We start from the raw sequence: 23,771 nt of genomic DNA on the forward strand, positions 1-23,771 counted from the left end.
ATGTACACTACTGGCCATTAAAACTGCTACACCAAGAAGCTGATGTGCTACAGACGCGAAATTTAACCGACAAGAAGAAGATGCTGTGATATGCAAATGATTAGCTTTTCAGAGCATTCACACAAGGTCAACGCCGGTGGCGACATCTATAACATGCTGACATGAGGAAAGTTTCCAACCGATTTCTCATACACAAACAGCAGTTGAACGGCGTTGCCTGGTGAAACGTAGTTGTGATGTCACGTGTAAGGAGAAGAAATGCGTACCATCACTTTTCCGACTTTTTATCAAATTTTAGCCTATCGCGATTGCGGTTTATCGTATCGCGACATTGCTGCTCGCGTTGGTCGAGATCCAATGGCTGTTAGCAGAATATGGAATCGGTGGGTTCAGGAGGGTAATACGGAACGCCGTGCTGGATCCCAACGGCGACGCGTGGCTCCACCCTTCATTCGATCCCTGTGAAACCCTACATTTCAGCAAGATAATGCACGGCCGCATGTTGCAGGTCCTATACGGGCCTTTCCGGAAACAGAAAATGTTCGACTGCTGCCCTGGCCAGCACATTATCCAAATCCCTCACCAATTGAAAACGTCTGGTCAATGGTGGCCGAGCAACTGGATCGTCACAATACGCCAGTCACTACTCTTTATGAACTGTGGTACCGCTTTGAAGCGGCTGTACCTGTACACGACATCCAAGCTCTGTTTGACTCAATGCTCAGGCGTATCAAGGCCGTTATTACGGCCAGAGGTGTTTGTTCTGGGTACTCATTGTCAGGGTCTGTGTACCCAAATTTCGTGAAAATGTAATCAGACGTCAGTTCTAGTACAATATATTTGTCCAATGAATACCCGTTTATCATCTGCATTTCTTCTTGGTGTAGCAATTTTAATGGCCAGTAGTGTAAATGTCCATAATAGTAAGCCCTGGAAAATGGAGGAACTGAAGAAAGTCGTGGAAGGAGCGAAGGAAACGCTTGCTTGAACAATGGTGAAGATGCTAACAATCCTGCAGGGTGGACTGTTGCGTTTAAACACTGTTTCCAACTTGAAGCTGAGATTGCGTCTGAGGAACACCGCCACAAGCAGACAATGGAGATTACTTGCTGCCAAGAGTGAAGTATGGCGGGTCGTCGATGAAGATTTTGGACACTATATCGTGGTATTGCGTAGGCACTGGGGTGTTATACAAGTTCGCGTTACTGCCGAAGGTTATGTGACCAGTTTAGCTGATCAGGTTGTAACCTCCCCGCAGGAATACAAAAATAAATAAGTGTGGAAATTGAGCTAAGTGTAACCTATCCACACGAATAAATGTTAAATTATAATTGGAAATGGAGCCAGACGTAACCTCCCAACAAAATAATGTTTAATAAAAAATGTGAAATGGAACCATGCGTGAACTCCCCGCAAAATTGATAAATGAAAATTGACCAAAAACCACACAATATTAATTAGATAATGAACCATGAACCGTATCTAACATCTCAACAGAAATAATTAAACCTGATAAATTTTATAAGGACAGCAGCGCTGACCTTCGGCCCTGTAAAATAATTAAACCTGATAAATTTTATACGGACAGCAGCGCTGACCTTCGGCCCTGTATTCTGAATAAAAAGCAAAATTCTTACCTCAATAAAAACTGAATTTATATCTGCTCTTATTTATCGACACAGCTTCGTGCAATGCTGGAGTATATATATATATATATATTTTTTTTTTTTTTTGATTCTTGGAAGGAATGCATAGGAAATATTCTTTAAATTGAAATGAATGCCTTTTCTTCAAAAGAGTGGAAAAATTCTTTAAATTGAAATGAATACTTTTCTTTAAAAAGAGTTACTTTATGAAAAATTATTATTGGGGCATTTTTTTGAACAAATTAAATTACGATTAACATACATTATTAATTATGCGCAATGCTGCTTCTTTACCTTCTACAACAATACTCATCGTCCAGGATCCTGACCAGAGTCGCGAGCAGAGCACACAGCCGACCCATGCCGACTGCCTACTACCGTATCCGACTGACTACTACTACAGACAGAGTACAACTGCTCCTGCCGACTCGCTACATGGTACTACTGTCGTCTCGCGCGGTCAAGCGCAGACTAGCAACGATAAATACCTCTCTGGTCAGAGATTCCGTCATGCCTCGCCATCGCTGGTAATGAATACATACGTGTTTCAAGGTCCACCTCGTGGAACAACGATGGTGATGCAGTGCTGCAAGACGACTGGCTCCCTGTTCACACAGCACCCATCGTCCACGACTAGTTTTGTGTGCGCTGGGCACTACAGTCACCATATCCCTGTATTGGTAAGCCTTTGTGGTCAACCTTGGAGAGAAGGGTGCCTGATCGCTAACCGCTTCCTTTATCGTTACTTGAACTTGTCACTATTTTACAGGAAGAATGGTAAAAGATTCCATTGCAGAACCGTACAGGACCTGTATTCACCTTCTGCAAGACGGTGGAAGCTGTTTTCAATGCCAACGGTTTTCCTACGCCCTATTAGGCATGGTAATGTATTTTAGGTATTTACGCACTTTGTCCACCCTTTTTTGTTGCGTTATATGTAATTTTTCAGCTCTATCATAATGAGGAGAAGACTGGCACCATGGAAAACTTACACTGTGCTACAAATGTTTGTAAATTGCATGGTTGTTTGACGATTTTGTGAGCTGTTAATTTGCTCAGTTATACGTTTCGCCTATAGAATGCGCAGAAGCATCATGAATAATAGTAGTTGAAAGATATTTTCGGACGATGTTTCGTGAAGTGACTCCACACCGTCAAAACACTGCTAGATGCGCAAAGCAATTCGAGGTTACAGAATGCATCTGCAAGAAGAAAACCACGGGACGGCCATCCGTCGAGAATGGAAATCGTTCGGTCTGCGAAAGAAGACCCAGAAATCGACTTGTCGTGCCAGCAGAGACGTGAATGCGTCGCAAGTAACAGTGCTGCCCAAGCATCTGCTAACACAATTAAAATGTTGCAGGCGCTAATGCCAGCTATAAACCAAAACAGAAACAATTCTGCACTGATTCTACACTGAAAAGCCAAGGAAACTGGTACAATTTCCTGAGAACGTGTAGGGCCCCGCCACAGAAGTGCCGCAGTAGGACCTGGCATGGACTCGACTAATGTTTGAAGTAGTGCTGGAGGGAACTAACACCATTAATCTTGCAGTGCTGTTCATAAATCCATACGAGTACGAGGGCGTGCAGATATGTTCTCAACAGCACATTGCAAGGTATACCAGATATGTACAATAATGTTCATGTTTGGGGAGTTTGGTGACCAGGTGAAGCATTTAAATTCAGAAGCTTGTTCCTGGAGCCACACTGTAGCAATTCTTAACGTTAGCGTGTCACATTGTCCGCTGTAGTTGGCCAACTCCTTTGGAATGCACAATGGACATGAATGGATGCAGCTGATCAGACAGGATATTTACGTACGTGTCACCTGTGAGAGTCGTATATAGACGTAAAAGAGGTCCGATATCATTCCACCTGCACACGCCTTACACCATTACAGAGCCTTCAACAGGTTCAAAAGTCCACTGCTGACGAGCAGGGTCTGTGGATTCATTAGGTTGTCTCCATACCCGTACTCGTCCATCTACTCGCTACAATTTGAAACGAGAATCGTCCGACCATGGAACATGTTTCCATTCATCAGCAGTCTAATGTCGGCGTTGACGGGTCCAGGTGAGGCGTAAAGCTTTGTGTCATGCAGGTCTCAAGAGTACACGAGTTTGGCTTCGGCTCCGAAAGCCCATATCGATGAAGTTTCGTTGAATGGTTCGCACGCTGACACTTGTTGATGGCCCAGCATTGAAATCTGCAGCAATTTGCGCAATTGTTGCAGTTCTGTCTCACTTAACGAGTCTCATCAGTCGTCATTGGTCCCGTTCTTGCAGGATCTATTACCAGTCCCAGCGATGTCGGAGATTTGACGTTTTACCGGATTCCTAATACGGTACACTCTTGAAAAGGTCTTACAGGAAAGTCTCTATTTCATCGCTACCTCGGAGATGCTGTGTTCCATCGCTCGTGCACCGACTATAACACCACGTTCAAACTCATTTAAATCTTGATAACCTGCCATTGCAGCAGCAGCAGTAAACAATCTAACAACTGGGCCAGACACTTGTCTTACATAGGCGTCGCCGACCGCAGCGCCGTATTCTGCCTATTCACATATCCCTGTATTTGAATACGAATGCCTATACCAGTTTCGTTCGCGTTGTATTAGATATAGGTGTACTACCTATTAGCGACATATGAAAATTTCTCTCTGTGACTCGATCCTTGTCTATCCGCTTATCGTCAGCGGTCGTTTTAATCACATTTTTAGGGAGTCTTATTTCTTCCACTTCAGCAGTTCCTTCCACTCAACAAGCTTTCCATCTAGGCCTAGCTTCGATATCGTTTTCTTTTTATGGTAATTATGATGTACCTTGACAAAATGAAAGATGACCACCTTCGCCAGATATGAACAAACTCAACACAGTGTCAGCCTCAGAATGGGTGTTTTTAAGTTTTGGTTTCTTACTTCCGCAGTTTATTCAGTTAAAATTTCGTGTTTTTTTCCTGTGCTTCGGTTTCCCAGTGTTGGTTTTCTGACTTTAGCTTGTCGTAACTCTGACGGCGGCACTCATAACTGCTATCGGTGCAGAGCGCTTTTTTCTCGATGGAGAATTTTCTCTCTGTTATGGTATATCCTTAAGACTAAATGAATTCTGTGTTTCTCATGTATCTCTATGGCATTTTCCTTCATCGTGGCTTCATACTCTGAATGAAGCTGGTGTGTCTCTTGTGGTACGTAATCAAAAAAGAAAAAGAACAACCTAAATTTCCCTTCTGGAAGTGAGGTCTCGTAGGAAGCAGCCTCATCTTGAAAGCAAAAATCTTCTGTATGCTGAAATTTCTGGAGACCAAATAAACTCTCATAGGAAACTAAAAACATCTTCAGTGTTAAGAATAATACTTTCCTGTTATAAACGCATCTTCGTGAAATTAAAAGTAAAGGAGGTATTATTAAGAGTGCTATGAAAATTTCACTGATACATACAGATAAGAGAGCGCATGGGTTGAAAGAGTACGAGTACATTGAAGGTCTCTAAGAGGGGGACGACTTGCTGACGATGTCATCGAAGAAGAAACAGGAGTTGACAGGGGGAGATAGGGGATCAAATAGTAGAATTGCGTATTAAGAGAACTCTGAAAGGCAGAAGAGACAGATAACATTCCATCGGAATATCTAAAATCGGCGATATACAGATAACATTCCATCGGAGTATCTAAAATCGGCGATATACCATCTCACTCTCGGAAAAACTTCACCCACACAATTCCAAAGATTGCAAGAAACGATAAGTGCGAGAATTATCGCTGAGTCGGCGTAACAGCTCATGCATTCGTGTGGTTGCCAAGAATAGTATACATAACAAAGGAAATGAAAATTGAAGATCTTTTAGGTGACGATTAAACTGGCATTAGGAGTGGTAAAGGCACTAGAGAAGCAAGTCTAACGCTGCGGTTGATAATAGAAGCAAAACAACACGTTCATAGTATTTGTCGACCTGGAAAAAGCATTCGACAATGGAAAATGGTGCAAGATATTCGAAATCCTAAGAAAAATACGGGTAAGTTACAGCGAACGACGGGTAATATACAGTGTGCACAAGAACCAAGGAGGAACTATAAGACTGGAAGACCAAGAGCGAAGTGCTCGGATTAAAAAGGGTGTAAGACAGGTATGTAATCTTTCACCTCTACTGTTCAAGCTCTACATCGAAGAGGCAATGGCGGAAATAAAAGAAAATTTAATATTGGGATTAATTTTTCTGGGTGAAAGAATATCAGTGATAAGATTCGCTGATGACATTACTACTGTCAGTGAAAGTGAGAAAGAATTACAGGTTCTGCTGAATGGAAAGAAGAGTCTAATGAGTAAATCTAAGAAAGACAGAGGTAGTGAGAAGTGGCAGAAGTGAGGCGAGAAATTTAACATCAGAGTATGGGATAACGCTGCAGAAGAAGTTAAGTAATTCTACTATCTTGGCAGCCAAATAATCCATTATGGACGGAGGAAGGAGGACACAAAAAGCAGACTAGCACCAGAAAAAAAAAAAAAAATTCCTGGCCTTGAGAAATCTACAGCATGGTGTAATAGTGAAACATGGACTGTGAGAAAACCGGAACAGAAGAGAATAGAAGTGCTTGAGTTATGGTGCTTCAGAAGAGTATTGGAAGTTTTGTGGATTGATCAGGTACCTAATGAGAAGGTTCTCCGCAGAACCGGCGAGGAAAGGAATATATGGAAAACACTGAAAAGAAGAAGCAACAGGATGATATGGTATCTGTTAAGTCATCACGGAATAATTTCTATGGTACTAGAGGGGCTGTAAAGGATAAAAATTATATAGAGATAGATAGAGATTTGAATACATCCAGCAAATAATTGAGAAAGTAGATTGCAGTTGTTGCTCTGAGATGAAAAGTTTGACACAGGAGAGGAACTTGTAGCGGACCGCATAAAAACCAATCTGAAAATTGTGGTTTGAATGGCGTGGGTCACTGCCCTGTTGAGCACGGTCAGTTTCTTGCAGACATGCATGTGGTCTTTTCGGACAGACTTGTGTGGAATCTTCGCGACTATATGACACGCTATTCAAGCACGGACTCGGTGGAAGATAAATTCTATGCTTTTTTCTTGCATGGGGATAGATTCAGCTACCACGTCATACCATTTGGATTGGGAATCTGTTGTTGGCGTTTTGTTGTGGGTATTGGGTATCAGCTGAAACTAGCGTCCTTTCGTTAGCCAAGCACTGTTTTCTGTAAGTGGTAAGTGTTGATGGTTGTAATGGGCGGCGGTACAGCTTAGCAGTCTTCCTGAAAACCTCGTCTTCAATGTAACTGCGTATTATGCTTAAGATATGGCTGATGTTGTTAATATCTACTGCTGGAGACGTATTGTGTGAGCCTGACATCTGGTAAAGTCGCTTTGTGATGAAACCATTTCGGCTGGCCGTGCATCCCTCCCCGAGCGGCACAAATTTCCATATATCACACTGTCTGCATCCGTATACAATAGACCCCTACATACATAACAACTTTACTCTGTATTCCTGCACCAATGAAAACGAGACTCTGAGGAATCGAGGCCCATGATGATACAGTCTTATGCCCGTCACGGCAAGTAATATTTACTTTCTCATCTGGTACTCAAACATTAATGACGACTGACTGTACTCCGAAATCATTTCGAAATAAATTCCCTGAATACCAGTATCTTGACATTAAGTGTGTTAGCTACAGAGGTGATACCTTTGTTGCGGTAATACAGAGCAAAGATTTCATAGACTATCGTAAACGGATGTAGGACTGTACGGATAATCGAGATGGTTAAGGCGACCGTTCGCGGTACGCGGGAAATTCTATTTCGAGACCCGGTCCAGCACAATATTTCATTTGTGACTAATAGGTAAAACATCTATGCCTAACATATCTGACGATAAGATATTCGTATATAGTGAATCTATTTCTAAATAATTTTGGACGGGTGTCAACCGCTTTTCATGTCTGTTAATTCAGATGTGGAATTGAAATTATGCTTTGATTTTGAATCACGGATCGGGGTGGAAGTTTCCGTAGACAGACTTATCTTCTCTGACGAAGACAATTTCATAGAAGCAGCACAGTGAATAAGCATAATTTGAGAATATGAGGTACACAAAACCAGTATGGCTCACTAAACATGTGTATGATTCTCCAGAACGTAATGTTTTCAGCACTATAACCAACCATAGTTGGCCGATTTTGTTCACTGAATCTACCGGTACTAGCATAAGCTATCTCGATATGTTTTCTCTCTAGTTGTTGCCTCAGTTGACATAAAATGTACCCCATTTTGCAGCAGAATGAAGTCCCACCACAGTGGCATATCCTTGGACCTAGTTACCTCAACGAATATCTACAGCAGCGATTGATTGGTCGTGTTGGGTCGAGTGAAGCGCCTTTCATGTTGTGCTCCTCTCCCAGACCTTACACCGACTGACATTTTATTGTTGGATGTGTGAAGGACATCGTTTGCGTATTCCTGCTTCGGCAAGACTTACAGCAACTAAGACACCGGATAGTCGGCGCGGTTAGCTCCATTGATCATCCAACTCAAGAGGTAGAAGTTGCAAGAGAGGCGTTCTGCATCGCTATATGGTCTACTGTTTAAGTTCCGAGAGCGTACTTTTGTAGAAGAACCAAACAATATAATACTTCCTCCTACGTACATCTTGCGAAAGACCATCAAGAAAAATTAGAGAATTTCGATCCCACACGGAGACTTATCAGCAGTCGTTCTTCCCTCGAACCATACACGATTTGATTAGCAAAATTGGTACTAGTACACAAAGTAATCTGCGCCACACACCTTAAGGTAACTTACAGAGTATAGGTGTAGAGGTACACGTACGCTGGAACGGGTGTGACGGGAAATTCAGTAGAGGTAGACATCTTTAGTGTCACAAATGGAATACGCATCGGACTTCTGTGAACGTTCATCAGAAATGTGAGACTTAACCTTTCAGTCAATTTGTGTATTTCTAAAATAAATTCATTACTGTAGTCACTGGAACACTTTCTTTTTATCCCATTCGATTTGAACTGCTCTGTGTTAATGTTCATGAATGAGGGCCGAAAAATGAATGAAAGTTGAGCGGTAAAATCATTGCATACATCCTGAAATTTCATGAGATTAATGGCTTCCAATCGTGTATTTGTTTTCGAACGTATTTGTAGAACATTTGTTTCTAGTGTGGGCCACTACTATTACGTTTAAGAATATGGGGCACTTTTTAACTGTATAGCTGTGTACAGGTATAATGGGTGACAAGTGTAGTATCGGCATACCTCCTGAACGGTTGCACTAGTAAGTTCACCCTGCATGGTTGGCCGCCTGGCATGATGGGAATTAGTATTCGCATACGCACGCACCTTCTTGCTGTAGGAAATTTGCACGTGGAAATGTCGCGGTACAGCTTGACTGAGCGTATAGCGCTTGTGAAGGCCTGCTACCCGAGCAATAATAGCCCAACTGCGGCTCAAAGGAAGTTAGTGACCGAGTTCAAACTGAAGACACCCGGTCCATCTCTACTATCAATCAAGAATTTGATTCGCAAGTTTGAGAGAACGGATAGTATTCTTGGTGACGGTGTTGGCAATGCCGATGGCCCAAAAAGGGTGAAAACGCCTGAAAACATCGAGAAGACACGCTGTGTTTCAGACCAGCTCCAGGAAATCGATTAGACGAGCTGCACAACATGTGGCACTCAAACGGTAGACACTGCGACAAATTGAGTTGTTGAAGACCTGCATCTCTACCCATATAAAATTCAAAACGCATCTGTCATTAGGCACCAGCGCCATGGAACAGCGCCGGCCGTGGAGGCCGAGCGGTTTTAGGCGCTTCAGTCCGGAACCGCGCTGCTGCTACGGTCGTAGATTCGAATCCTGCCTCGGGCATGGATGAGTGTGATGTCCTTAGGTTACTTAGGTTTAAGTAGTTCTAAGTTCTAGGGGACTGATGACCTCAGATGTTAAGTCCCATAATGCTTAGAGCCATTTGAACCATGGCCACGTTATACGTAGCGTTCAAAATGGCGTTCGCTAACGGAGATATTTTCCAAGCAGGGAGCCGTCATTGTGTTTCTTTTAACGGAAAACCGCAGCATCATAAACATCCATAGGCACTTGCAGCATGTCTACGGGGACCTGGCAGTGAATAAAAAAAAGCACGGTGAGTCGATGGGTGCCGAATCTGTCTTCGTCGCAATAACGTCGCTCAAACCTGTCCGACCTCTCACGTGCCTGCTAGCCGCACACAGCTGACTCTTGCAAGGCTGAAACATGCGGACACTCTCATTCGAGATGACCGGTGGACCACAATAAAAAAAACGACGTTACAGATCTGGATGTCTCTGTTGGTAGTGTGCTGACACACTCATCTGCCAGTTGGCGAACTCAGAGGTGCTACTCTCAGGATACTGAAGAGACGACTTCAGTTCATTCGTCGCCACAAAAATGCAAACGAATTTCTCTTATTGCACGAAAGCGCAACGTGTCACACAATTCTACGCATCTGAGAGGAGCTCACAGAACTTCACTAGATTGCTCTTTCTCGTCCACTCTACAGTGTCGATCTCGCAGCTTTCGATTTCCATCTGTTTGGCCCAATAGGGGATACACTCCCCGGGAAGCAGCACGTGGAATATCAGGAGGTTAATAATGCAGAAAAACGTTGGCACCGATGGTGACCTCATGATAAATAGTTGTAAGGCTGTCGCACTCGACGGAGATTACGCTGAAAAAAAAAAGGGTTTTGTAGCCAGAAGTGTGAAAAATAATATCGTGTATTCGAATACCGAACGGAGTTGGTCATGCTACATGTGGAAAATATACTTTCCAGGTAATATCTCATACTCGATTCCGCCGAATTGTATTTCAGTCTCGGCTAAGCTGAGCATATCACATGCAGTCTATAATGAAGATGTGTGGAGAAGGATTAAATGTAGTTCGCTGATTTTCATGTGTGTGGCGTGGAGCGCTTGAAAGTATTCTACTCTTTGAAATTATTCGATCTAAACTGGGCTATGTGCCACTGGGATATGTATCACTGACCACCTAAGATTTTTCTCACTTGTAATGGCATAGAACACAGCCAGTACCCACGTTGTAAGCAAAGTATGAAGTTCTGGCACTGACGATCGCAGTGCAGGCCGCTGCGACGTATCATCGTCAGTAGAAGAGGTGGTTTCCACACCTTGCCCTCTCACAATACATCGTCTGCAGCTAGAACACTAACCACCTTTAAGGGAGCCTCCGTGCTAATCATAGGGTTCATTGACACATAGACACGGGGCAGGAGTACTTCACCCGTGTAGTGAGCTACAGACCACAGCATTTAAACCCAGAACCACACCAGTAGGTCGTTGGCACAACAGGACTACGTTACATCGCACACAGTGTTCAGTCGCCTCTGCGAAGACGTTAACTTTCTACTGAAGCAGTCATAATCGGAACAGCTGTGCTGTTCTGTGCTGCAGGACGGTGTATCTATGATGCAAACCCACCGCCGCCGTCGAGCCGGGAATTACGACTGTTGCCTGACTGGCCAGTGCTCGGCAGCTCTCCACCCCGCCACCTTCGCAGGTCTATGTCGCCTCAAGGTCTGGTATGAGAGCTAAAGACAGCCAAGCTCCTTGCCACTGACGTGCGACGCCACCCAACGCAACTCCACAGTCCGCCTGCTTAGCTGAGTGGTAACGTGCTTGCCTGCCATGCAATGGGTTCGGGTTCCGTTGCAGGCCGGGACTGGGTGTTGTGTTGTCCTCCTCATCACCTCATCATCATTGACGCTCAAGTCACACAATGTGGCGTCACATGAAATAAGACTTGCAACACGGTGGCCGAACTTCCCCGGGCGTAACCACAATGATACGATCATTTCATTTCAGTTTTTGCAGCTCCCCAGCCAGCGATCTGGGGTTCACCTCCCTGGGTAATAATACCTGCTGTCACTTCAGTAGGACACCGAACGGCAAGATAAGCAGTTTTCGCTGCTCGCCACTTGCAGCCAGTGATCGGCACTGTCGGATCAGCACGCACTGTATCAGCAGTTCTGGGCAAGCACGCTACCGGATTCGTGTGTTTACTGCCGAGCTGCCCGCGTCAGTCTGCCCCACCGGTGCTGGAATATTAATTGAAAGGACGCACCCGGGCAGAAGGCGCGCGTAAATGCTTGTTTGAAAAACCGCTTCAGGTGTATTTATTAGCACGAGCTGTTCCACAGAATTTTAGCTGCACCAACAGATGCAATAAAATCAAATCATGTTCTGATCATGTACTTATAAATAAGGTACTTGCAGCTGAAGAGGTTTCACCTTCAAAATCATATACGCTGTCTGTGGCTGCCCCGACTACATAGTCTTGTCTTTGAGTTCAGTGGAACGCTAATTGTTATGTTCACACTAATGTTTGACGGCATCCAGTCAGTTTCACCCTCCTACGACGTTAGATTCTGGAGTCACACCAGTCTTTCGCAATGAGTCTCGCGAACCCAGAACAACAGCTACCGTCGGTCTCCCTCGCTATCTTGCGACCTCAAAGGGCGCCCCAAGTCGGAATCGAGCGTCTGCTGGCAAATACCAATATGGCTCCCAACACACAGTAACGGTCATCGCAACCCGCCCGCTGGAGTTGTCAGTGTGACCATTAGACATCAAGAGGTTAAAAGCCACGGAATACATCAAAGGCAAATGATTTGGAATGTGTCACAACGTAGTAAGGTGTATATTATGCAGCACTATGACCTCATTTTCCTATAAGGTCGTGGGGTACGAATACTTATTTGGACAGATCAACGATATCCATCATCATTGACTCCGCTTTGACAGTCCCTCCTTTGCTACATATATTCATAGAACCAACATATAAGGTTCTCCTGCGTTTGAATGTGACTCTGAGACAGTGTCTGATATAAATCACATCTTGTTTTCGTGTCCCAAGTTTAACTGTGAAAGATCGATATTTTGGAAGACAATGATGAACAAGGACAATGATCAAGAAGTGATACCATCACCAACTCTTAGCCTCGTCTGCTTTATTTCCTAAAGATATTCACCCGCATAAAGTTATTGTTAATTTCCTTAATACTGCAGTGAAAATCTGTAGTTATTATTAATATTCATATTTTCATTTCTTTGACTCATTTATGATTAAGTCTGAGTCATGGTGTGAAGTGATAACGCAAAGCAGTTGATTTACTTATCACGACTTGTTAAAAATTTACTGTGGGAAAAATTGTTATAGCTTGAACTTTTAATTCTGTAAATTTAGAATAATGCATTTTCTCCCTACAACTAAGTCTACAAAATAAAAATGTGTTTTATTTGGCTAAATACAGTACAAACTCTGGTATACCGATTTGAAAATCACGATACTTTGGTTTTTTTTATTTTTTTGTGCTTTAACTCATCGCAGACCACTTCTGGACGTTGATTGATGGTAACTGGTCAACAGCTGATCAATATACACTGAAGCGCCAAAGAAACTGGTATAGGCATGCATATTCAAACATAGAGATATGTAAACAGGCAGACTATGTCGCTGCGATCGGCAACGCCTACATAAGATAACAAGTGCCTGGTCAGTACTCAGATGGATTACAGCAGCTGCAAGGGCGGATTGTCGAGATTTAAATGAGTCTGAACGTGATATTACAGTCGGCTCTCCAGCGATGAGACACGGCAAGTCCGAGCTAGCAATGAAGTGGGGATTTACCTGTACGACCGTTTCACGGGTTTACTATGAATATCAGGAATCCTGAAAAACGTCAAATCTCCAACATCGCTGCGGCCGTAAAAACATCCTGAAGAGTTCAGCTTGTCAGAAGTGCAACCCTTCCACAAATAACTGTAGATTTCAATGCTGGGCCGTCAACAAGTGTCAGCGTGCGAACCATTCAACGAAACATCATCGATTTGGGCTTTCGGAGGCGAAGGTCCCCTTGTGTACCCTTGAAGACTCTACCGCACAAAGCTTTTCGCCTCGCCTGGGTCCGCCAACACCGACAAATAGTATCGAGTGGATGGTCGTGTACAGATATGGAGACAGCCTTATGAATCCATGGACCCTGATGTCAGCATGGGATTGTTCAGGCTGCTGGTGACTCTGCAATGGTAGGAGGCGTGTGCAGTAGGAGTGATGTGGGACCCACGATACGTCTAGATACGACTCTGACTGGTGACACGTACACAAGCATCCTGTCTGATCGCCTGCATCCATTCATGTCCATTGCGCATTCCGAAGACTTGGGCAGTTCCAACGGGGCAATGATACACCCCTCATGTCCAGAAGTGCTACAGAATGGCTCCGGGAATGGCTGTGTCCAAACACTTCCGCTGGCCACTAAACTCCCCAGACATGAACATTATTAAGCGTATCTGGGACACCTTGCAACATGCTGTTCAGATGTCTACTCCCGGTACTCTTACCGATTTATGGACAGCCCTGCAGGATTCATGGTGTCAGTTGCCTCTAGCACTATTTCGGACATTACTCGATTGCATCCTACGTCGTGTTGCGGCACTTCTTAGTGCTTATGGGGGCCCTACACGATATTTGGCAGATGTACCGTTTATTTGGGTCTTCAGTGTAGGCTATGTGTGATATATGGCCTTTATGGAACCTTAAAAAGGTAGTATTGGATTTCATCTTCATAGTAAAATAGTGTGTATGTGAAATGTTATGGGACTTAACTGCTTAGGTCATCAGTCCCTAAGCTTACACACTACTTAACCTAAATCATCCTCAGGACAAACACACACTCCCATGACTGCAGCGCCTAAGACCGCTCGGCTAATCCCGCGCGGCAAAATAGTTTAGGTACGTAAACAACAAATTCCAGGAGAAAATTTTTTGTCCAGTTATGGACTTTCTAAAGCGACAGTCCCATGTGGCATATAAAGCACAATACCTGATGCTTTTCGCAATTCTAGCAGGGGAACAGGAAAGTGTGACTGAGGAAGTCGGGATGATGGGGTACACTTAGCATGGAAGGTCAAGGCCCCTATAGTCACTCCTTAAACACAACGACTACCAAATCAATAAATTAACAATTTATTTAAAGACAATATTTATAAAACAGCTAAGAGACAATCAACACGTGGCCATCTTAAGACAATACCAAAATATTACAGGTATCCTGCTTCTCAAGCAAGGCAGCAAATTACGATTACGGACGCTCACCTAAAGAGATGAGTCACAGAGATTTCAATACTTAAAGGAACAATAAATTACAATCTGAAACTGATTTAAAGAAATGTATCACAGATAATTTATTTAAAGGAGCAATAATTTGCTATATGAAAGTGATTTATGAAACGCACACCAGTTAAGAACCCAAATAACACAAGCAGTACAAGATATTAAAATTTAATACAATTCATTCTCAAGAAAACAAAAAACCTATACTTTTTTTAAAGATACATGAAACACGTTAAATGTTTACCAAACGGGCAGTGACGCCAGGGTGCCCTGGGCAAAATGTGACTTAACTTAAAATGCCGGAAGCAGCAAACCAGCCGTCCAAAACAACACCTAAACCCCGGGGCCCAACCGGGAGTCACTTCCCATTAGACGACACGTCACAGCTTCTGTGCACCGAAGCGGAACGTGGCGTCGCTTCCACACACCCCAACTCGCAGAAAACTGGAACACAAACAGACCGCAGAAGACAAGGCAAACACCAAGCAATCATCAATTAATATAAGTTGAGAGATCAATAAACAACAAATAAATACTAATAAACAATACTAACACTGACTGGGTGCATTCAAATAAATGCACACGTATAAAATTTTACGTACAAATGATTGCCTTTTACAGAATACGAGGGTTTACTAATAATTGAGTGAGTGCTTTCAAATAAATGCACTTATATAATGGAACTACGTACAAATGACTAGCTTTACAGATTACGAGTCTTTACTGATTAACTGAATAAGTGTTTTCTGTAGGAGTGACCCAAATTTTACAGCAATATACAAGGGACGTAGAGTTGATGGCAATCAAAATACACTGAAAATCTCATACAGACAATACATAAACTTCTGGATACTGTCCCAAAAAAAGAAACAAAATATAAAACACACACCTCAGACTTAATCAGCTTCCTAATATTAATCTGACCAGCGGATTTTTAAAAAGAAACAGTTACTGATCGTCTCCAAGGTCAAGATTTCCGTGGCAGAATAATCCATGGAATGTCCTATGGAGATACAACGCTCTGCTACGATTGATTTACTGGGCTACGAAAGGTGCGTGTCGTTATCTTGTTCAACGAATCCTTCACGCACTGTAAGCGTTGTCAGACGAATGTAGGCTTTCCCACACCTGAAAGATATTCTGGAGCTTCCAACGCTTCGCAATCCCAGGTCGTCATTTGGTGAACCGAGAAGAGCATAAGTCTTTGTTGGTGGGCTGACTATTACTTTGACATGATGTTTCCTTGAGATACTGCCTAATTTCGACGAAATATTGCTGGCAAAATGAAGAACGCGCTGGACTTTTCCCCGCTTCCTTTTCTCGTTTCCTGCTGGGTAGTCATTTTTCTTCTTCCTTAAAGCTGTGCTAATCTGATGTGGACAATATCCATTTTCTCTGAACACAGACAATAGATGTTCCATTTCCTTTGCAAGGCTCTCTCCATCAGATACAACATGTGCCCGGTGCACAAACGGTTAAAGGATGCCCTTAGTTTGTGAAGGGCAGTGGAGCTAGAGGTCTGCAGATACAGGTCTGTACGAGTGGGCTTACGGTAAATGGAATGCCCCAATGATCAATCCACTTTCCCATTGACCACGATGTCCAGAAATGGCAGGCAGCCGCCCTTCTCCACTTCCATCGTAAATCTGATATTCTCTTAGATAGAATTACTTTACTGCAGAAAGCGTGACATTTCACCTTCACCGTGGAGCCACACTGCGAAAGTATCATATACATTGTGCCAGAAGACGTCTTATGTAAGTTCTGCCGAACCAAATGCTGTCTCATCAAAGCCTTCCGCAAAAAAGTTTGCTACCAAAGGGCGGAGAGAACTATCCTCGGTAACACCATCAATTCGCTCAAAATATTCTCTATTGAATAGGGAGTGAGGAAATGACACGATGAGACAGCGCTTTTACGTCAGCTATGAAATTACTGCTGAAGAGTGACAATGAATCTCTGAGAGCGATCCCAGTGAAGAGTGAGACGACATAGAAGCTACTGTTAGTAATTACTTTTGAATACATTATGGGAGTAGCAGTGATCAATAAGTTACACATATTTACTATTAAAATAGTCTCGATCACTGTTTATTTATTAAGGTGACCGGTTTCGACCACAACTGTGGTCATCTTCAGACCATTGAGTGGGAACCTCTTTCTACTGGAGAATCACTACTCCAGCAAAAAGAGGTTCCTACTCAATGGTCTGAAGATGACCACAGTAGTGGTCGAAACCGCTCACCTTGATAAATAAATCGTGATCAAGACTGTTTTAATAGTAAATACTGTTAGTTAGTTCGTAGCACAGGCGTGGGACTGATGTGACATCATTCAGAAGACTTTGCTGTAACAATTCACAATGTCACATACCTCGCAGTTTTCGCGCAGTTGTTTCCAGAGACTCCCAGGCTGACCGTATCCCCTCGTTATTTTCGATGCTGCATGCTCTTCTGCCTAATCATCCTAAGTTACCTCTTAAGAATCTTTCAGGGCCTCACTGTAGGAAATATATTTTTAGCTCAATATTGACAAAGACTGCTTCTCAACAACGTCACATCTGTCACATTATAGCTGCATCAAGATAATCATTTATATACGTTTCTACTTACTGCGCAAATAAAGCTGTATATTGAATCATTTACAATTTCTTAGTTCCATGTTTATTTTTGAAGTAAGATTTATTACCTCGATAGTTTTTTGTGTTTTACTTGCATATTAAAATAATGAGGATTGATGAATGAAAAGCGGTCATCGCGGACTGTGAGCTAGTTCCCACGTTAGTGTGAACAGAGAAGATCTGCAAAGGAAGAAAGTCACAAGCTTTTTAAATTATTTTTAAAACCCTGTTCAGTGATTCCTGCTTTAGAAAAATCCTCAGGATGTCAATTTGCTTTAATGTTTACTATACGATAGTTGAGCTTTGTTGAGCGGGCATTGTTCAAGAGAGAATCGTATTGGATCTCGTGCAAGAGTAAGGTGAATACATGTGTCATTGTAGTATATCACTAAACAAGGTATTAAAATTATTATTACTGAATCTGGAGGAAAAGATACACCAAGCGTTGTGTACTGAATTTCGTTAAAATAACATTATTTATCAGATTTCAGAACCTCAGTTAATGAGAAAGAGCCTAGATTAATTACAGCATAAATAACTAGCACGTTCTTGGTTGTTGGCGACACTCTTAACATAAATGATCATTGGAGACTGACCATCGTTTAGAAGTTTAAAGTTATGAATACTGTTTGCCCTTGCCAGAATCAACCCCAGACAAAATTACTATTTTTTTAAATTAGTGTGTGAAATATATAATGATAGTAAGGTTATTAACTTTATCTTAACTCGCAACTATTCTCCTTTGATGGGAAGGTATATAAACAAATCTGCTGCACAGCCATGGGCAGCCACATAGCACCCTCCTATGACAATCACTTTATGGGCCGTTTAGAGGACACCTTCCTAGTCTGGTGGAGGTTCGCTGATGATATCTTCATGATCTGGACGCAGGGCCCAGACACCCTTTCTTCATTCACCTTTTCTTCGTTCCTTCACAACCTCATCACGTTCTCCACCCTCCTCCTCTCTGACGTCTCCATCCGCACCTCTGTCCACACTGAAGACACCAACCACCAACAGCACCTGCATTTCGACAACTGTCAACCCTTTCACACCAAAAATCCCTCCCATACAGTCTGGCCACCTGGCCACGTCATATCTCAAGTGACAAAATCTGCCTTGCTCTGTATGCTGAGGGTCTCACCAAGGCCTATCCCCAGACTTAGCCCGCAAACAGATCTCCCATAACATTTCCCCTCAAACCACCCCCAAGACCAGTGGCACAAATTAGTGTCACCTTTATCACCCAGTACCACCCAACACTAGAACAAGTGAATCACGTCCTCCACCAGGGCTTTGACTACCTATCGTCATACCCTGAAACGAGGAACATCCTACCTACTTCCCACCCTAGCTGAAATGGTGTTCCATCGAAGTGGTGTTCCAACACCACCCATCCTCCACGAAATCCTAGTCTATCCCTATGCCGTTCCCATTACCAAACCTCTGCAACAAGGATCATATGCCTGTGGAGGAATCAGGTACAGAATCTGCCCAATCCACCCATTAAGCACTTACTATTTTAGTCCTGTCACAGGTTTTCCCTACCACACCAGGGGCTTGGGCACCTGTGAAAGCAGCCATGTCATTTACCTACTCTGTTGCAGTCATGTCCACCAGGATGAACTGCCACTGCTGAACTGCAGGCAAGAGCAAAGTACTGCCCTATGGCACAACATGCAGCTGAACATAACATACTTGATCTCAATGGCTGCTTCACTACCCAAGCAATCTGGATCCTTCCCTCCATCAGCAACTTTCTGAACTGCACATAAGGGAGTTATCCTTACAACACATTCTCCTCTCTCGTAATTATCCTGGCCACAACAAACAGCAATTATTGTCCACACATCTTTCACCCAACACTTTCCACCTCATGTGTCCGATCATCTCCATTCTCATATCCTACCCTATTTATTTGCCTCTCTCTGCCAATGCATCAGCCTTTCTCCACTCATTTTCTCCTTTTTGCCCCACCTCGTGGCCCCACAACCTCCTGATGCTGCGACTGTTAGCGTTCTAGTCCCTGCTAACTCTACCAGACAACGTTCTTTTCTCTCCCCACCCATGCTCCACTATCCCTTCTTCTTTCCCGCCCCATCCAGGGTGCTGCTTGCAGCCCACATGATAGCTGCATTCCAGCCCGAGATGCTGCAGTTGGCGGTCATGAGTGCGTGATGTGTGCGTTCTTATGTGTATGAGTGGTGTATGTCTCTCTTTTGCTAATGTGGCTGAAAGCTTTATGTAAGTGTCTTAATTGCGCCTATATGCAATTTAACGTACCTTCTTTACAGTAAGTAGCAATCTGTTTTTCCTACATTGTTGATATTTGTACCTGGAGTTTCCAAAGAAAAAAAAGACTTCAAGATATGCCCTGACCATTATCTATACATTCCTCATAATACATCATGATTTCTTATCACTGCTTCTTCCTATCATATACCCTCATTATCCTCATAATTGTCATAATTAATAATCACTAATACCTTCAGCATTTTTCTGTCTACTGTATCACTATCAAATAACCTTATATTTCACATCAACATAATATTTACATTACTCATACCTTCATAATATCGTCATAATCAATAGTAAATGATGTGCGCTATTTCATTAACCAGTCTTTACATTAGAAACACTCCACTGTGACTTCATGAAAAGAAAATCTGCAAAAAATACGTATTATCTCGAACACTGATAATTTCTTTCAGATAGCACGACCTTGCTGAACATCTTTCATACACGTGTAATTCATCAATACCACTACTGTTTGCAGTATGACTTTCCTTTTGGACAACACATCTGTAATCTGAATACTCTGTGTCCCTCAGCTAAATTGGTACTAAATCTTTCATTTTATAACTCATGGCTACAGCTGCTGCTGTATATAAAAACGATGGTGTTCAAAGCTGTATACTTATTTAGTCAATGTGGTTTTCCCTTCCAAAAATTTCGTATGGAAAAAAGGTTTACTGAAACTTCAATTACTATTTTTCTGGGAGGTGGGGAGTTTACAGTCGTGCTTGTGACGATTAGCGAGATAGCTCAGATATTTCTTCAATTGAACAAAGTTTAGTGTTGTAGCAGCGGTATATTCTGTGTGATATGGCGCACTGTTTACTGCCGGAATTCCTGTCACGTACTGTTTCGTATGTTCTGCGGACGAACTTCAATGAAATGCCGCTTATCTTTCCGTATATCTTTTCCTAACAATATTAACTATCCTTGAAATGCAAGTCTATTTCCTTTTAACATTTTTTTAGACGAGTCAAGTTTTGTTACTGTCACAAAACGCATGTAATCTATGTTTTCAGTTTTGTCAGTATCGGAATGTACTTTGTAGCGAATGTAGCACATTCTTAATCGTAGCTCACAATTCTCTAAAATTACTTTCAACATATTTACATTCACAGAGTAGAGGAGAATTCCTTGTACTTATCAACTAAACAGGAACGTAGGAGAAGATGGGTGTACCAAGAAAGAGAAAAGTAGTAACAGCCAGCTCGTTGAAGCATCGTTCACCAAGATTACGTGGATCGCCTCCCTAAATTTAAATTTAGGAAAAAGCACGAAATTCAGATTGTTACTTCTTTTTGTAATTCTTTCCCTCAGACGCTCAGTATAATAACGCATAAACTGTTCACTGGCTTGTGTGTAAGTGACTTTTTCTTCAAGAAAATAATCGCCTAAGTTAACTGTATGAAAATGTTTATAATCGCAACTGTGACTTTTCTGTATACACTAAACTTCTATCGTACAGCGCCAAAGCTGTTCGATGTTTCGATTGTGAGTGAAATTATGTTCTCGCGCACTGTCATGTAAATGCCATGATTACGTACTAGTACTGAAAGTGCCAAAATCATCACATTTGGATTTTATTTCACCACGGGAAGCTGTTGTTACAGTATTTTTACATGATCATCTGTACGCCAAAGCTTTATGTATCTTCGTACGTGAACAGCACACTAATAACATATTATATGAGTTTCTGCTTATGTTACTCGAAATGATAGCTGTTTTCTTGTGTTCTTCATTGGTTGTTGCAGCAACATGTTATATTTGTTGCTCTCAGTGAGCTATAATGGTACAGGATATTACTTATTTCCTTTAGATAGTTGTTCTCCATTGTCATTACATGGATTTTTTTCACTGTTCAAAGTCGTGTTGGTTAATTCTGTGTCAGCATTTACTTCACTTTTCTGTTGTTGGTTGATTCGCGTCTGTTCATCATTACATTGTTTCGAGGCTTTAGATTCTATTGTTTCCGGAAAGTGACTCGATGAAGTGTTGTCAGATATCCTCTCTGTATTGTTTGACAAATGCGTCGCTTTGGTAGTAAATTCGTCAGTTTTGTCCCGAATCATACCTATATTTTCTCTGTGACGGAATCATTTCTTTCTAATACTTCGTATTTTCTAAATGTGATGTAGTATTTTCTTTTAGTGGCCTTCAGAAACCTCATAAATTCTTTTCTCCAGTGATTCAATTATTATAGTGTGTCTCGTGCACTGGCCTATGATATTAATTTATAACCCTCTTTAACCTCAGACAATAACAGCATAATCAGTTTCAGTAGAAGTGCTGACAGAAGGTAACACATGTGAAGTTGGTAGTCATTATATCAATTTGTGATAAAAATGAAATACAATATATAAAGGCTTCCGATCACACACTGTTCATTGAGAGCATATATTGCACCAAGTAATGAATTACTAGAAAAAAGATCTTGCGTAATCCAATCTAAATATGTAAATTACCACTACAAAGACCTCTGTTAGTACAATTGCTATTCACCAAAACAGCGAAAATGTCACACAAATACAAATAATTCTCACAAAATATCTCATATGATGAAAATAAATTACAATATACAAAGAAAAGTATGCTATTTTCTACGTTAATACGGGCCAGCAATGCAGTACATGTGCAAAAGTGTGGTTGTTACAGCTTCACTCTCAAGAAAATATCATGCCAAACGTTTCTGAAATGTTGCATCCTGTCTGGATCTCTAAGTGGAAGTGCTCTTCTTTATTTGTCTATGTGTGTGTAGTGTGGAATGTAAGTGCACAAAAGGAATTACTGAAGAATGTGATTACTTAGCCTCTGTGCTGCACAGTCAAGTGAACAATGGTGTTTTGCTTGACGTCACAGTGGACAGTTTTCAAAGTCACAATAATACGCGATAATGAAACAAATGAAAATTACACATCAGATGAACTACTTAAATTTTGTCTAAATAAATTATCCAAATTACGTTGATACAAGTTTACTGCTGATTCACGCATCTAACTTGTCAAACGAAACTCAGAATTTGGAAAATGTTTCGCACACGGATGTATCACACTGTTCACTTAAATTTGCTTTGTATAATAAGAAAATAGCTTCCAAATTGAATGTAAGCCACCCAACCGAATCACTCATTAATTGTGTAATTCTGTAGTCCTGTATGTGTAGTGTAACTCTGTAGCTATTGCCGTGAACTATTCTTGCAGTTAACCTCGGTACAGCAAGTGTAGCACAGAAAGCAGGGTCGCAGCAGAGGTAAATTGTACTGGTAAGCTAAAACTTACATTAAAAAGTGAGTACCGCAACGTGCAATGCTGAAGAAAAGCAAAGAATCACTTCATAACTTATGTAGAGATCATAAACAGTATTGACCTTGTACAAAAGAGATTGGTTTTAGAATAAACTCTAACAAGTTGTTTATTAGATAGAAGAGTAGCCTACCCACAATGATCTCTGTTCTTTCATAAAATGTTTCTGTGGGAGAGGAGAACTAACTTCCCTAGCTGTCTATCAGATATGTTTAAATCAAATTTCGGTACTAAAACTAATTTATCAATAGTCTGCTGATCACGTGCAAGTATGCAAAGCTGTAAATATACCTTATTCAAATTTCTGCAAAACTTGCTTCAAAATCCGTAAATACACCCATCATTGCCTAATTCAAACATTTCCATCAAATAAGTATTCAACATTTAGCAGCTCGATTCCAGATAAAAGTTTCCTGACCAATCAGTTCCACATCTGCTTCCCGACAGACCGCGACTAGTAACAATGTTCTCTCTACGAACGCCCTCAAGCACAGAGGGTGTAACAAGACAACCAAAGATCAAGGATCAACGTGGCTGGCTTTCAGAAGAGTACATATCGAAATATACACTGCAAAGTTAACAGTTCTGTAGTGACCAAGATGACATTCACACCTCACAATACTATTGTAATAAAATATCATGCAGAACAGTTATAGTAATTAGTTAGTCATGTTCAAATACTCTATATCTGAAGCTTTCTAAGTGACATTTAGTGCTTT

Source organism: Schistocerca serialis, chromosome 7 (genome assembly GCF_023864345.2).
Source record: "Schistocerca serialis cubense isolate TAMUIC-IGC-003099 chromosome 7, iqSchSeri2.2, whole genome shotgun sequence".
In the NCBI taxonomy this organism is placed as follows: Eukaryota; Metazoa; Arthropoda; class Insecta; order Orthoptera; family Acrididae; genus Schistocerca; species Schistocerca serialis.